This window comes from Ursus maritimus, unplaced genomic scaffold (assembly GCF_017311325.1).
Source record: "Ursus maritimus isolate PB19 unplaced genomic scaffold, ASM1731132v1 scaffold_13, whole genome shotgun sequence".
Taxonomy (NCBI): domain Eukaryota; kingdom Metazoa; phylum Chordata; class Mammalia; order Carnivora; family Ursidae; genus Ursus; species Ursus maritimus.
Window position 1 is genome coordinate 33,803,848 of NW_024423675.1, and position 16,804 is coordinate 33,820,651.

The 16,804-nt window shown below is 41.8% G+C and overlaps 1 long non-coding RNA gene across 1 annotated transcript in view; it reads right to left on the bottom strand.

Annotated features, from left to right (window-relative positions):
• Window positions 1–2,473: 2,473 nt before the first annotated feature.
• The window catches only part of LOC121102276, a 157,894-nt gene continuing 143,563 nt past the window's right edge, over window positions 2,474–16,804 (bottom strand). The window contains exons 5-6 of the long non-coding RNA XR_005834349.1: window positions 10,677–10,861; window positions 2,474–3,113 (exon numbers count right to left, since the gene is read on the bottom strand). This is a non-coding gene — a long non-coding RNA (uncharacterized LOC121102276). The remainder of the gene's footprint in view (window positions 3,114–10,676; window positions 10,862–16,804) is intronic.

Sequence of the window (16,804 nt, forward strand, 5' to 3'; positions counted from 1 at the left end):
CTCCCCATGCCCAGGCTCTCCATGTCCAACCACCTCAATGACCACAGACTTGGTATGAACACAAGAATATAAAATAATTTCATTAATTATTTCAACTGCTCACATGTTGAAATGATAACATTGGGGGATATTTGAGGTTAAATAAAATGTATCATTAAAATTAACTTCATTCGTTCCCTTCCTCCCTTTTTTTATTGTGGCTACTAGAAAATTGTGCATGCTACTTGTATTATAGTTCCTTTTGACAGTGCTATGGTTCTGGTCCTTCTCAATTTATGAACTTTGCAACAGCTATTCTTTCCTTCTCCCTGGAACTCCCTTCATCAAGCCAACTCCTATTCAATCAAGATTTAATTAAAATTCGCTTTCTCTGTAAAGAGTTCTCTACCTTTCCCTTTGAAAGTCCTTTTTGGCACCTTACCCGATTTAAATATTTATTTAGGAATTTATTTCTTTAATGTCTGTCTCCCTTACTAGACTGCAAGTTCACAAAGGAAGAGATCCAACCTTGTCTTGGTTCCTTACTGATCCTATGAATCATTTTTAATGTCTCGGGGATATAAAAAGTGTTTAACAAATTCCACTTAAATAAACGAATGAATGAGACATTCTGATCCCCCTCCCAGGTAGTGTTGGTGGGGCTGAGCAGTAAACTAATCTTCCTTTCTCCAGCTGGCATAATGGAGACTGAATAAGATAGTACAAAACAAGACCAGTCCACAGTTTAGCTCCCCATTGCTCCCTCTATCAGTGGGTTCAGAGAGAAGCTAAGCCTTTATACCCCCAGTCAGCACCAATGAGATGGTAAGTATCAGAAGGAGTCTTTTCTCACCCCCCATTTCTCTTCTTTGTTGTTGATAGGGCCCAGGGGAGCTGAACTTACACCCTGATTCAGAAACAAAAAGGCCATGCCCCGCTTTCTCCTGGAAGACGTCAGTGGGATGAAGGGAAACTGAAGCACCGCCCCACATGTCTGCAACGAGGCAGTGTGAACAAGGGCTCCACTTGCTGGGATAGTGTCAGCAGGCCCCGCATGAAGCTCAGCACAGGCACTCACCCAACCCTCAAGCTACACCTCAGCAGGAGACTGCCTGCTAAATAGGAGACAGTAAATGGATACAGAGCTTCATAATATAATACTCCAAATTCCATGATACAAAAAAAAAAAAAAAAAAGATCAATCTTGGGTCATACTGAGAACAATGAGAATCACAACTTGAGTGAGAAAAGATAATCAACAGATGCCAACACTAAGATGAATCAGATGTTGGAATTATCTGACAAGAATTCTAAAGAAGCCATCATAAAAATGCTTCAACTTGCAATTATGAATTCTCTTGAAACGAATGAAAAATACAGAAAATATCAGCAAAGGAATAGAAATTACAAAGAATAGAAATAACCGAAATAATAGAAATAAAAAATTCCCTGGATAGGTGTCACAGCAGAGTGGAGATGACACGATAAGATCATTGAACTTGAGGACAGATCAAAATGATTTACTTATTCTGAACAATAGGGAGAAAAATGGAGTAGGGAAAAATGAACAGAGTCTCAGGGACCTGTAGAACATTAAGGAAAAAAAAAAAAGCTAATAGTATCATTTAAGTCCCAGAAGGAAAGGAGAGCATAGGCTGGAATGTTTTCAAAGACATCAATGAGTGAAAACTGCCCAAATTTGGAGAAAGACATAAACTTTTATATTCAAGAGGCTGAACCCCAAATAGAATAAACCCAAAGAAATCCACACCAAGATATACCATAATCAAACTTCTGAAAACTTAAAACAAAGGAAAAAAGCCTTGAAATCATCCAGAAAAAAAATGACACATTACAGGGATTCCTCATCTGAAACCACAAAGGACAGAACAATATTTTTCAAGCACTAAAAGAAAAGAACTGTCAACCACGTTTTCTTTATCTGGTGAAAATACCCTTCAGCAACAAAGGGAAAATACAGACATTTTCAGATGAAGAAAATCAGCCTTTAAAAACGGCTAAAGGAAGTTCTCTATACATAAAGAAAATGATAATAGAAGGAGGCTTGGCATTTCAGAAAGGAAAAATAGAACACGAGAATGGGTAAAAATAGGTAATGAGCAAAATGGGCAAGTATAATAGACTATCCTCCTTTTCATGAGTTTCCTATATTATATTTGATGTTTAAAGCAAAATTCATAAAGCCATCTGATATGGTCGTTAATGTATATAAAGGAAATTATATTTACAAAGTAGGTAGTCAAACATAAGTCGATACCAGTAGACTGTGTTAAATTACATAAGCATATTGTAATCAGAGAACAACCACTAAGAAAAGTAGCCGAAGCTAAACACTCCAAAACACTGTAAATAAATCAAGATGGAATGAATGAATAAATGAATAAATAAATGAAAACCGGTTCTCAGGAATATCTAATTTCCAAAAATATTTACTTTTGACAACAAAAAATTATTGCATATAAATTTTAAACCATCACAACTACAAGTGATAATGATCAAAAGATTTTTTGTAAATCACTGAATTAAGTAATTAAAATTTTTCATCTGACAATGTGTAAAATCAGTGTAAAGGAGAGATGAAATTAATCTGTGACAAAAGCAGACCGTGTAGTGTAGTCATTTCATCATTAAGATCATGTCCCGATCCCCCCATTCCATTCATGTTACTTTTGTGTTTAATTTACTGCTTCAAACTTGATCCAAAGCAGCTGTTTCCCTCCAGTCTTATCTTTTTCAGCCTGGTGAATAAAATGGGGTTATTAAAGATGCAACCAGATATAGCCCCATCTGCATGAAGCCACAGGTCGGGAGAAGGTATGCGCAGTGCCAGAAGCTCATAAAGCTGGTGTGAAGACAGGATTATCTTATTCTCTGCAGACAGAAGTCATTCGAACACAGTGGATGGCCTCTGCACGTAGACATCTCCACAGCAAGCAAATGCCAGACCTCTTCCAGTGTCCTTGGCTCTGCTGAACTCTTCAAAGAGAGGTCAGCTGTGCTGCTGCTTGCCCAGTGACCCCTGGTCCAAATGGACAGAGAAAGGGACACTGCCTCTTAGAAGATCAAAGCTCCAGCTTTACCCACTGCTTCTCTTGACTCTCCTGAGGCGGAGGCTGAAGGGGTGGTTAATGAGGGAGGGGGTGGGGGAGAAAAAAAGGAAGGGAATTTTAGCACAATGTAAGTCATGACTAGGTCCACAAAAAACACTTTGCTGAGGGACCACTGGCCAGGTGACTGAACTTAACTAGCCAGCTGCTTCTGTCTCGGCCGCTTTCAGAACAGCAACAGCTAAGAGGGGAGGCGAGGGCGCGCGGGGAATGAAAGAGCAGAAATTAAGTCTGGAGAGTGGTTCTGACAGACAGAACTGCTCTCCTTAGGCCTCTCCTTCCAGCAGAAGCTTCTGCCTCGCTCTTCTCCGCTGTCAAAGCAGAGGTCAAAAGGCGGAGAAGGGGCACCCGGGGCCAATCCACCTTTTCTCAGAGGTGTTTGCTTTCTGGTGCTTTGACATCCTTTAACGACTTCCAAGCTTCAAGGATGGGGATATTGGTCACTCGGGCTCTTTGTTCTGTTATAGGGTAGCCAACATTCCCAGTTTCCCTGGGATGCACCTTCCTCTGCTTCAACACTAGAAGTCCTACTTTCAGAAAATCGGTCATGCAGGGAAAACTGGAACAATTGGTCACCCTAATTGTGAGACAACAAGACTGCACAGTTGACTGTGCTGTTTGTAGAACAGGAAGTATAGTGGCTTGAATGGTGTCCACCCCCACCTCCATCCCCACAGACCCCCCCAAAAGAATGTCCCCACCCTAATCCCCAGAACCTATGAGTGTGACCTTATTTGGGAAAAAGGTCTTTTCAGATGTAATTAAAGATATTGAGATCATCCCGGTTTTAGCGTGGGCCCTCCATCCAAGGACAGCTGTCGTTACGAGAGACAGCACGCAGAGACGCACAGGAGAAGGTGATGTGAGAACAGGGGCAGAGATCGGAGTGATGCTAACACTTACGAGAAGCTGAAAGAAGAAAGGAACAGAATCCACCTGAGAGCCTTTGGAGGGAACATAGCCCTGCCAACACCTTGATTTTTGGACTTCTGGTCTCCAGAACTGTGAGAGAATAAATTGCTGTTGTTTTAAGCTGCCCAGTTTATACTATTTGTTATGGCAGCCAAGAAAACTAATATGAGAGCCATGTGGTTGGGGGTCTCCCCTGAGGCTACAACAAAGTAAGATTTTTCTATGAAGACACTGGGTGGGTAGCAGGGAGAACAGATAAAAGTATGTAGTCAATTAGTCTAAGAAAGAGTTTTAAGATGAATTCTTAGGAATCACCAATGAGTTTAGCAGACTGACCTTTTTCATGAACTGATTATATACCAATTTGCTTTCAGAGAAAAAGCACAGACCTCCCTCAGATAGATAGATAGATAGATAGATAGATAGATAGATAGATCTATCCACATATATATCTGATATCTGTATCTGTGATATAGATATCAGATATCTGATATATATATGATAAATATTTCTGCCCAGTATAGATACAGACTAATTTTTTCAAAATACTCATTAATTAAATCTCCCAAGATAATTTCCCAAATTTAGAAAAAAAAAATTTGTGTCTGAAAAAAAATTCGTGTCTGTTACTAGAGGATCCAGCCTTCTAGTAATGTGGCATGCTTGAAAAGGGAACTGCCTGTGACATTGGATCGCTGGTTCTGGCCTTAGGAGTAAATTCCTGCCAAGTCACTTCGTTTCTCTGGTTCCTGTTTTTATCACTTATAAAATTAGGAGGTTCAACTAAATTATCTCAAAAAGATTTTTGTCTTTTACTATTCAAGAGATATGTGTCAATAACTAGATTTTAAAATGTTAAAAAATACCCTATTTCCACATTAAAAAAATCTCTCTATATTAAGAATCACATATGAACTTCTCTGAGTGAACTTACTTTTATTTCAAGGTAAAATCATCCCCTAGTATTGCTTCCTTTTGTATAGGAATAAATAAATTTCTTTTATGTGTTTTTTTTTTTTCAACAGACTGAGGAGGGCCAGAATATTTTATTCAGCAAAACATTATGGGGAAGACATTACAGTTTATTATTACTGAAATTCTATAAAAGCTAAAAATGAGAAGGCAGAAAGCAAATGCAAAAAGTATGAAAGCTACAATAAAAGAGATGCATTGTAGCATCTTAGCTCATTAAAAGTGATCTGAAATCACTACAGAGTACATTTCCAAATAATGTAGGAAAGTAGGAAAAGTAGGAGGAACAACAAGTAGGAAAAACATCTATTAACATCCCCAGAGACACTGAAAAGTAGGGGCCCTCTACTTTTCTGGCATATTTTAGTTGTCTTGACCACATTGGGAGATGCATGGATGGGTGTTTCCAGAAAAGTATTTTTTAACAAGTGTATCTCTAACCTGGAAGGGGAATTAGGGACTCTAAATAGATGCCTCTATCCAGAAATTCCTAACCTCCACACTATTCTCTGCTGTGCAGGTATGCCCTGTGCACTGTAGTATGTCTGGCATCATCCCTGTTCTCTAACCACTCAATGCCAGTAGTGACCCCCCGCTGTGGCAATGAAAAGTGTCCCTGGATGTTACCAAATGTTTCCTGGGGGACAAAACTGCCCTGGGATAGAGAACTACTGCACTAATCTTTTCTTATTAGCACACTGGAAGAGGAAAAAAAATAGTTTATCAGTTTACTGTCACATTGATAGGTACCAAGCTCCTTCTCTGAAGTGGGTAGCCTACTGCAGAACCAGGGTAAATGGGAAGTGAATATCAGGACAAAACCCCCAGCTGCTTCTCCAGTTCCACCGGCTGTACCCCGAACCTGTGCGCTACCTTCCCTTCCCTCCATGCGGCCCTACCCACTCCCAGAATGCAGTGGGGAGGCCGGCTGGCCCACCTCTATGGTCTGAACTCGCTCTGCTTGGACAGACTTTCCGGGCCTCCACGAAGTGATACAGTGCCTTTCTCCCCAGAGAAACAAGACATTGTGTGACCAGCAGATTGTATTCCCCCCTGGAGCTGTTTCAGTTTCCTCACCTCACTACAGACCATCAATATGGCGTCTGCCTTATGTAAAGGAAACAATCTTTGTCCCGCATTAGATTATTAAGAATTCTCAGCACTACTCTAAACCCACTTCCCCCACCAAACTATATTTATTTGAAATAACAGACAATAGATCATTGAATTACGTAGCTAAAAGTCAGATCTAATTTTAGTCCTAAATTTCAGCATACTCTCTTCCACCACTATTAACCAGAGCAAGGAACAAAGTACAGTATGTGACTGCTTTTCCTTTTGTCATTTTTCTTTCCACGCACATTATTCTGATGACTGTTGGCCGTCATCTGTAAAATGGCAAAACACAAATAGATAAATAAAAAGGAGATAGGAGGCCAGGAGGAAGAGAAATAATGTGCCTAGAGAACTTGCAATGTCATGAATCAGCCCCTGACTAGTCAAGATCTAAAGCTACCAAAAGCACAGGTAACAGTGATGGAAGGAGGAAAAATGAGCCAGTCAGTGCAGCTGTGGAGGCCACCGGGTCCTCTGTAGGGGACCTTCTCAGCACTGCAGAATAACTATTCTGGTTTGACACCTACTGTGCCTCATGGAGTGTTAGAAACAAAATTTACATAAGGAGAGCAAATGGAGGACTAAGAAACGATCCTTTCGTCAGGTAACTGGCTGTCCACAATTACAGACATCACTAAAGAAAGGAAATAAAACTGAAAATTACCACAGAAGTTGCCAAGACCTCAGCCAGAATAAAACAAAGTCAGATGGCATGGAAGCCTTACATGCCTGAATGAAAAATGACTAAATAAAACCAAATTTTGTCCCACAAGAAGAATGGGTAAAACTTTTAACTAATTAGAGAAACTCCATCATGATCAAATATGAGCCACATAATTATTACATGGAACAGTAAACATTTTAATTATATAATTAGAAACAAATGTAAGGGCTTTTTTCCTTCTTTTTTGTGTGCTTGTATTTTTCTGCTTTCATGGTCAGCAGCCTAATGTAGTGATTTAATTACCTCAGAGTCAGTCAGTTAAGCTTGCTGTCTGAGAACTGCCTTTTCACAATGCCCTGAACTGACCTGAAGTGAAACTCAAACTCACCCTTTGTGCCCAGGGCTTTCCTGACAACAAAAGAGGTATTGGTTCTCCTTTCCCCAGATACCAGCCCTGGGCTTACTTCCCAGTGCCTTCTCCTCCTCCCTAAGTCTCCTTCTTCTACCCATTCCTTGCCTTCACTCCACCCACCATCTCATTTCCCCCACCAACCCTCCCCCCAACACACACACACAATGGACAGGAATGCTGAATCTGCCATCTTGTTTCTCTTGTTATCACAGAAACAAGAGCGTGGAGATTGTTCTCCATTTCTAGGCACACGAAACCCCTCAGTTTCCAAGCACTCTGACCTTGGCTGCTAGAACTATGTAAGTGCTACAGGAGAAGATCCCATGCTCACATTTCAGAGTCATATGTAAAAAGAGGAATCAGAAACACAGCCTCATGGAATGAGCTGGGCAATCACATGGTTTGTTAGAAGAGCAAGAATTAGACCAAGAAGCCTTCAGATTCTGCTCCTTTGATTCAGATCCCACTTAACTAAGGAGAACCTTCTACAGAGAAAGGTTTTAATGTATAAAGATGGATTCTCTGGTGGGGCTTCTTTGGCTTTTCCTCTGCAAACCACAGTACATATGACACCCAACAAGGTTAGAGCACATTTGAGAGAGACCTGACACTTTGAGGGTGAGAACAACGCTCAGGACCTCCTGCTTCCATTTCTTGCACAGGACCCATCCCCTTGTCCTCTTACCTCACTCTCCATTACCATGTTGGTGCTTTCAAAATCTCTTTTAGGAGCTCTGGGTACAAATCTAGGGTAATTATACATTTCAAAACATAGCAATATATCATAATCCTGAAAAGCAAATGAGAATGAGAATGGGGCATTGACATAAAAGGGGAGAAAGATAGCATCAAGACTTTTTCTTGAATTATTTAAATATGCTACAGGATATGGGTTATTCCTCTGAATTTCTTTTTCTATTTCAATATATTTTCTGTTTCTGTTGCCTAAAGTCTAAGAAAATAACATAATGGGACTCTTAACAGATCGATTTTGAAATCTACATAGTTAAGATCCTTCCACGTTAAAAAAAAAAAAGAGTCTAAGAAAATAACATAATGAGACTCTTAACAAATCGATTTTGAAATCTTCATAGTTAAGATCCTTCCATGTTTTAAAAAAAATGAATACACTGCATAAGGTTCAAGGGTGTCCCTTGATTACCCTGAAATATGACCACAAATAGAAGATTTTCCAAGAATAACATTGTGGAAACAAATTCTATAGCAATTTGGCCCTGCAGTAGTTTTAAAACACACTACCATCAACAGAATTCTGTAGTTTACTCTCACCACTGCTCCTTCCATAACTTCTACACATTCCTTCTATAACTTACTTCATGGAGAAAGGAGGCATCAGGCGGATTTGCTTATTATTCCTTGTCTATGATTCTGAGGGGCTGCTAATGTGGGGTTCACTCTGCTTAGAGATTAAAGACGTAAATTTTTGTTCTTCAAAGAGCTTTGCAAGATCAGCTTATGTAAGTTGACTTGTTGTGGTGGTTAGTTTCTTCACCTGTGGAGAGATACTTGCGTGTGTGGCACTCTCAAAGGGAGATGTTAGAAGTGGACATTACAATTCAGCATTGGCCAGTGTGAATGGGGTGCTCTTTCGCACAAGGGAAGAAAGATAGTAATAACAAAAAGATATGGTAATCTAGCTACAGAGGACCCAGACCAATAGACTCAGTCTCTATTAAGATTTGATTTAAGAGGGGGGGGGGTCCTGGGTGGCTCAGTCGTTAAGCGTCTGCCTTCAGCCCAGGGCGTGATCCTGGGGTCCTGGGATCGAGTCCCACATCAGGCTCCTCCACTAGGAGCCTGCTTCTTCCTCTCCCACTCCCCCTGCTTGTGTTCCTTCTCTTGCTGGCTGCCTCTCTCTCTGTCAAATAAATAAATAAAAAATATATCTTTAAAAAAAAAAGAGAGAGAGAGAGAAAGGGTTGATAAAAAGAGGTAAGAGATTTAAACTACAGCATAGCATAGTTGGGCAGGGTGAACCAGAAGTCTGTCTCTATGGAGATTATTTAAGTATATATGAAAGATGTAGAACCTATTTCTCTGTAGTTTTAAATGGATTCTTATTCCATTAACGTGAATGTAACCAAATAATAGCAGGAGGAATTCCTAGGGATACTTCCAACATAATTACTTTATTTCAGTAAGATGGTTTAAAATGTTAAAAATAATTCAAAACTGTATTCATATTTAAATAAATTCAAAAGAATATGGTTCTTTCCAATTGCATAGGATTTGTTGTTGCAGTACTAGAGAATATTTATTTACATTGTACCGAAACAGTTTTTTATTATTATTATTTTTTTTTTAATAATGATTTTTTATTATATTATGTTAGTCACCATACAGTACATCCCCGGTTTTCGATGTAAGGCTCGATGATTCATTAGTTGCATATAACACCCAGTGCACCATGCAATATGTGCCCTCCTTACTCCCCATCACCGGTCTATCCCATTCCCCCACCCCCCTCCCCTCTGAAGCCCTCAGTTTGTTTCTCATAGTCCATAGTTTTTTATTAGCTATTAAGGTAGTGCTCTGCTAAGAACTTATTTGTATGTACTGAGCTCTAAATATCCAAACATTTGGCAATCCCTTTCTACCAAACGCTGCTCAGTATTCATCTATTGTCTCTACCATTTCAGTTAGAAAAGGTGTAAGGATTTCTACGGCGGGTACAAAATGTGCATATTTCTGGGTTAGACCAGCTAAAATCAGGGGCTGCACCAACCTAAGCAGAGAAAACTGTGAATTTCAACGTTTGGGTCTTTGGCCACCTTTATTTTACAAAACAATTAAGCTTAAAGGAAACATTGATCTTTACAGTTAGCATGCATTACTTTTGTAAAAAGGATGAAATAAATAAATGTGCAAAAAATAGACTAAAATAGTATTGAAATGATCAGCAATCAGATTCTACTGGCTCATCTACCTTTCCAGTTGCACTTGCTTGCCTCCCACTTCCACAGAAGCAAATAGGCCAGAGGCTCCTTGGAAATCACCCCAATTTCTCTGGATGAGACATGTTTGAGGTCTTACTAGCTAGAGAAATAAAGCTTTGGTTGAACTTTCTTCCTCGATAAGAGTGGCTCATCTTTAGTCTGAACCTACAGAAGGAGGCAGCAGTGATTTCTGCCCAAAGGGAAAATCACAGAGATATTTTAAAATAAGACATGGATGATAGTGTCCAGAATATGACAGATATGATCGTACCATATTCTGAGTCGGTCAGACCACTTTTGAAGTGGGTGTTCAGTCTTGGTTTATTGTGAGGGGTTATTCCAGCAGGACTGGAGTGGGCCTGAGCTGTTTTGCTGAAGTAAGAGATGTATCCACACAGCACTGACCCCTGGTCAAGACCGTGAAATGTGCTGATAATAGTGTTGCTTTGTAAACACGAGTCCAAGGAAAATTTCCGAGTGGTTTTACCAGCTTGTCAACATTGTTTATTGATAACACCGAGATTGATGATACCCACCTGGTCTTGATGAGAGCCTATGAGGCTTGGTCCTTGCATCTGGTTACACAGCAAGAAACAGGCGTACGTGACCAGGAAGGTAGAAGAAACCCAGTCGAGAATCCATTCTGAGCTCCCTAGTTCCAAGGTGTTCGGCGCACACATTGTTGGTTCCAGCTCCAAGAAGAAAGCAGGTCTAGAATGGCCTTCACAGAAGGAAGTTAATTAGAGCCTGGCCCTGACTGTCCAGACTCTGTAGTGTGAGGCAACCTTTGGCTGTGATTGGGTATCTTTATTTTCATGTTGTTGCTATACTGTATTGCTATATGGGGTCCTGTGGGTCTTCTTGAGCAATCGAACTCTGTGCCCTCACCATTACCACCTGGGAAGGAAATTTTAATAGGAATTGCACCCAAAGGTGGAGACCAAAATGAAGAGCAATCTAAAACCATGTCACATAATGAAGAGCTGAAAGAAGTAGAGAGGCTTCATTTGGAGAGAAAAAAAAAATCTGAAGAATTGTAACATGTAATAGGTTTTTGTCTATGTCTCTTTCAACTCTAAGATTTCATTAATTTTCACAGATCTCTAAAAGACAAAACAATGCAGTAGAATGATATTATAGGGTGGCATTTAAACATGAGAATGAATAAATCTAACAATGTTGGGGCTGTTTTACCTGGAATGGGCTTCTTTGTAAGTTTGAAAGTTCCTTGTCTCTAGAAGGTTTAAGACCCTGGATGGTAACAGTTCAAGTGCGTATCGATGGTACTGTTGTCTTTGTTTTCAGATTAGACATGATATTTTCTACATTCTTGTTTTCAGTGCTAATATGTTATGATCCTAAGAGTTTTGTGAGTATAGATAAGAAGAGGCCCTATTATAGTAACATCAAGATTCATTAACTTTGTTCACAGTACCTTTAAAAAGTCTTCTTTATTCTGTATGTCTGAATTCATTGTGCACTGGGTATGCTACAACCCCCTTCTAGCCTTTCAGCAAAGGCAAGCATCTAAAATTCAACTTAGACTCTTCTTAAAAAAAATCAAAACTTTCTTTTCTCACAGAGTTCCTTGTGATTAAAACGAGAATGCAAAAAAGGAAACTGTAACTGAGAATTAGCACTCCCTCTGGGCTGGCTGTTGAGAGCGGCAATGATGCATCCAGGAAACAAATATAACGGGAGAGTGTTGGGCACATGCCCGGGGCACTGGGGAAAACTGAGGTGCCTGCCAGCAAAACTCACCTTTGCCCGTCCCAGCATCTAGGACCCCGAGATACCGGCTTGGTCCCATGAGGAGTGCGCCAGATATAGCCCATTGGGTCCGAGCACAGACAGGCAGATAAGAGGTTGGAAAATAGACAACCGTAATGCAGAGTGAGGCTTCCTGGAGGGGAGAGGGGCTCTCACCTCCTGGTCCAGGCTGCTGTTGATGGGGTGGCCAGGGCCGGAGGTCCCGGATCAGCCAGCAGCTCTTCACCCGGAGCTTTACAGGGTGGTGGGTGGAGAAGCAAACAGCAACCCGAGTCTGAGTCACTGAGAACTGAGGGCATTTTGAAAAGGCGAGTCCAAACGGGAGGCCAGAGAGGATTATGGGACCTAAAATAAGGCCAAGACGCAGGAATCCTCCACGCAGAGGAATGGATCTGGGGAGGGCCAAGACTCTCGAAAAGGGGAAAAGCAGCCCTTTACTGCGGGCTGATGCTGGTCGGCGTGGGAGGGGGCTCTCAGGTGCCAAGCGAGTTCCGAGTTCCGAACGCCCACATTCCCGCTCCCGTGCTCATAGCTGGAGAAGTCTCGGACTTAGCTCCTCAAAACGACTCCTGAATAAAATACGTTCGGCCCAATAGGTTTCCACTTCATCCGAAAAGGTAGCATCTGGTCCAGGCATGTATTTGCGAAGCCCCTCTGCCCCAGCTCCAGGGCAGGTACGAGGTCTTTCCAAGAAGCCTGGGAAGAAGCAGGCAGCCAGCCCCCCTGACTCAGGCATCGCAGTCCGTCGTGGGCTCACACTTCATAAATAACCAGAGAGGAAAACTTTCCTCATCTCATTTAAGCCAGTGAGGTGTATATAGCTTTAACAGATCCAGGACACTTATCTCAAGCTGAGAGTGTAATTTCATGGCAATAATTTGTTTAAAGTGTTGCTGATTGCTTCCTATTTCTCCCTGTTAATGACTTTTGCACCTTTCCACTGTTCCTTTTAAACGGGCTGCTCCTGCGATTACCCTACGGGAGGCTGTTTGGACAACACAGGGCCTTTCAACAGGCTGCTGGGAACTACACTGGACACTCCCAAGATCTGAAAAGTCTCTTTCATACAGATTCTTCCTTTTTTGGAGAAAAAGGGTTTGGTTTGGTTTTTTAACCTTCTGTCCATGCATTGCTCCTCACAATTACTACTCCTCCTGTAGTGTGTATATTCAGAACGCAGCTGAGCAAAGCTAATTTGCTGTTCATAAATTTCCTGGTGACTGAAACCAGCTTGAGAGAGGTGGTGTGGAGCGCCTGGGTTTGGGCATGTAAAACACTACATGTCCTTTTGGTTGGAAGTCTAATGTGGAATGTCTTGGAAAGCGTGTTAGTGGTCAGAGGGTCATTCGAGAGCCTTTTAATCTTTACATTATAAAGGAACTCGTGCTTGCAAATTTTGGCAAAGTATATTCCTCCTCTATTGGCAATGATTTCAAATTTGAACGACGAAGGAGCTTTTTCCATATTTCATGGAGAAAAGTAAATAGCGTGTTCCTCATGTCACCAGGGAACATAATGCACGAATGTGCCACCGAGTCAGGGGCACACAGCAAACTACCGACACTGTGTTCAGCCTGTTTTCTTCTCTTTTGGTTGCAGCCCGTCTGTTCTTCCCATTTATTCGCCTTCTCCCAGCCATCGCTGTTCTGTGTTTGCTGCCTTTCAGCCCTCACTTTAATGCCACCAGCGGCGGGGTAGGCCCGGGATCAGGGAAGCCGACAGACAGCAAACACCCCAGGCTGCTCAGGTTCAGCTATCTGGTTCCACTGACCAAGTTTGCTGCTTCAGCCCAAAGATGAACGTGATTGAGGAACAGAATAGAGATCCAAGATACTGCACGTGCGTCAGCACTGCTGTGACAGTCCGGGCTCTGAATCCCAAGGCCCTTTAATCCCACAATGGCAAACCCACCTAAGCAACGAGACACCTGAAACCAGACCAGGAAATACTTGTGCAGGAGGCAGGGAACTCGATCCACCCTGCTTTTCTCAGTCACTAAGATTCTCATTAACAACAAGGATAAGTCCTAACTCCAAAAACAGTGTTTTCTACCTTCCGGGTCAATCATCCCAAAATGTTACATGGGAGAGTTTACCAGGGCTGTCATCTCAAGATTCCTTTCTATACTTTTTGGTTCACTTTCAGGAAAGTCTTGTCCTCTGCGTCCAACACTTTCCTGCTACCACATCCTTGCTGTTTAGGAACAAAAATAATTTCCACAGCCTCAGTCTCTGGAGAAGTTGATGACTTCCATGCACTTCAGAGTCACGCAAGAATCAACCTCCTCATGTGTATGTTGCATTCATTCATTCTTCCAGTAAACAAATATAACTGTAGGTGGTGAGTGGGAGGAACAATAAACACCATAAGTAAATTACCTCATATGTCAGAAGGCAGTAAGTGATATCGAACAATTAAATAGGGTTAGCGGGTGGAGAAGGAAGTGGTAGCACAAATAGGGTCATCGGAGTGGATCTTATGAAGGAGGAGAAGCTTGAGCCAAGTCCTAAGGAAGGGGAGAGAGTTTCCAAGCAGACATCCAGGACAGAGTGTTAAGAATGAGCTAGAGCAAATGCCCTATGACAAGAGTATGCCTAATGTGATCTGGAAGCAACAAGGAAGCCGCCAGCATGGGATCTGACTAAGAGGGGGACAGGAGTAGGCAACAAGGTCAGAAAGGTAACAACCGCTTTTTTGGCCCTTGTATGGACTTGGAATTTTCTTCAAAGCAAAGTGGAGAGTCATCTAAAGGTTTTGAAATATGTGTGCAGTGACCTAACTTCCATTTTCAATGGATCTCTCTGGTTGCCCTATTGAGAATAGACTGTGTGTGTGTGTGTGTGTGTGTGTGTGTGTGTGTGTGTGTGTGTGTGTTGGAAGGTGGGTGGAGGAAGCAGCAAGAGGAGTTAGGAGGCCACTTAATCCAAGCAAGAGATGCTGGCAGCTCCACCAGAGTGATAACAGTGGAGGTGGTACAAAGGAATCAGATTCTAGAAAGATTCTGAAAGTAGAGCCCACAAGATTTCTGATGGATTGGTTGTGAGATGAGCATACAAGGAGTCAAGGATGACAGGGTCTGTTAACCTGAGCAACTGTGGAGAAGGAGCTACCATCACCTGAGATGAGGTAGCAGTGGGTAGCAGAAGTCGGACTGGAGAGATCAGAATTTTAGTTTAAGACACATTGAGTTTAATAGATTTCTATCATTTAATAATGATTACAATATATTACAATAATCTTATATGCTGTCCTATGACTTTACGGATTGTAAACATTGAGATTTGCCCTTTGTACATGTCTAGAAAAGCTAAAAAGTGGTCGTTAAGAAGGTTAAAGCTGAAAAGCAGCCGAGGATCTGCAGACAGTGATTCTATGCACAATCTTATCAGTAAGTTAAGAAAGTACACTATTTTTTTTTTTGGAGGAAACCACTGGATGTTAGACAAACTCCTTACTTAGGGAAATTGACCAGCTTGTTCTGACTAATGTGATTTCTTTATTCCCCCTGTCCCCCTGCCAGCCTCACACAGGATATCCTGTGCACAGAGCACAGTAGAGATAAGACAACGTGCCGAGGCTCACAGTTGTGGCTCTTTGGGAAAGCCTACAGAAGCTGCCAGATCCAGAGCACAGACCAGAGAAATAGGGCTTTGCCCCCAAACTGATAGTTCCCATTCCAAAATAGTCCATGCTTACGCTTGAAGTAGTAGGAGCAAGAAGGTTTCATGGTTGGGTGAAACACAGTTTCTCATGGTAAAGTATACAGGAAATATCTGGAAACTCAAGCAAGCAACTCTATGGGGTAGGTAGTTTTTGTGGGGCTACAAGAAGGTTGGAACAAAGAAAATAACTAGCTGCTCTGCCCCTTCAGCGTGCTAGTTTAATCTTACCAGATCTGGAAATTGGGTGTGGGTTGGTACTGCCCAGGGAAGGAATTCATTGAAAATTCCAATGGTCCCCACTGTGTGTTATTCCAAGGACGAAGGACCATAGAGTTAATATTTTTCTCTGTTCTTCTCTCCGGAACAGTGTCTCCAATAAGCAGTAAGTTATTAGATAAAACAAGTGGATCAGTAAGTGGCTTTAAGAAGAGAACTAACATGAATGTAGCATAAGGTATGGAGATGTTGAATCACTATGTTGCACTCCAGAAACTAATATAACATTGTATGTCAACCACACCATATAAAAGAACTAAAACTAAAAGGAAAAGAAGAAGAAGAGACCTAACAATCGTGTGGCTCAAAGAGCAAAGAAGTGTATTCCTCTCTTATGTAAGAACTCCAAGGTCAGAATTTCATGCCAGCAAGCAACTCTAATCCTTGTGGCCACTCAGGAACCCAGGCTGATGGTAGCCCTGCTATCTTGCAAATGAGGTATTCAAGGTCACAATTCCTGGAGAAAGGGGCAGAAAGTTAAGTTCAAGGTCAGGGAGTTCCTCTTAAGCAAGTGAAGCAGAAACTGTACACTTCCCTTTGGTCCACCTTTCATTGGCAAGAGCTGAGGTACATACCCAACCTTTGCTACAGAGGGTGCTGAAGAATGCAGTCCTGACAGGGTGCTCACATGCCAGCTGTAGCTCTGTTACTATTAAGACAACAGCAGAGTTTGGAAGGACAGTTAGCTGTTTCCACCCCAATAGCATTCTCGACTTGAGGTGGACTGGGGAATCCACACTGAGCTAAAGGGAAGGGAAGACATTTGTGGGAAGAAAGCTGTGCTCTATAAGACTGACCTTGTGACCACACTACCACTCCCCTAACCTATGTAGAACTATACCGAGGGCAGACATTCCCTGACACCGTCTAAGGAGAGATTTCAGATTATCAGGGACCTTGAACCCGATCTCAGACCTTAGTATCCCAGGATCCAAATTTATTTGGACGCTTGACCA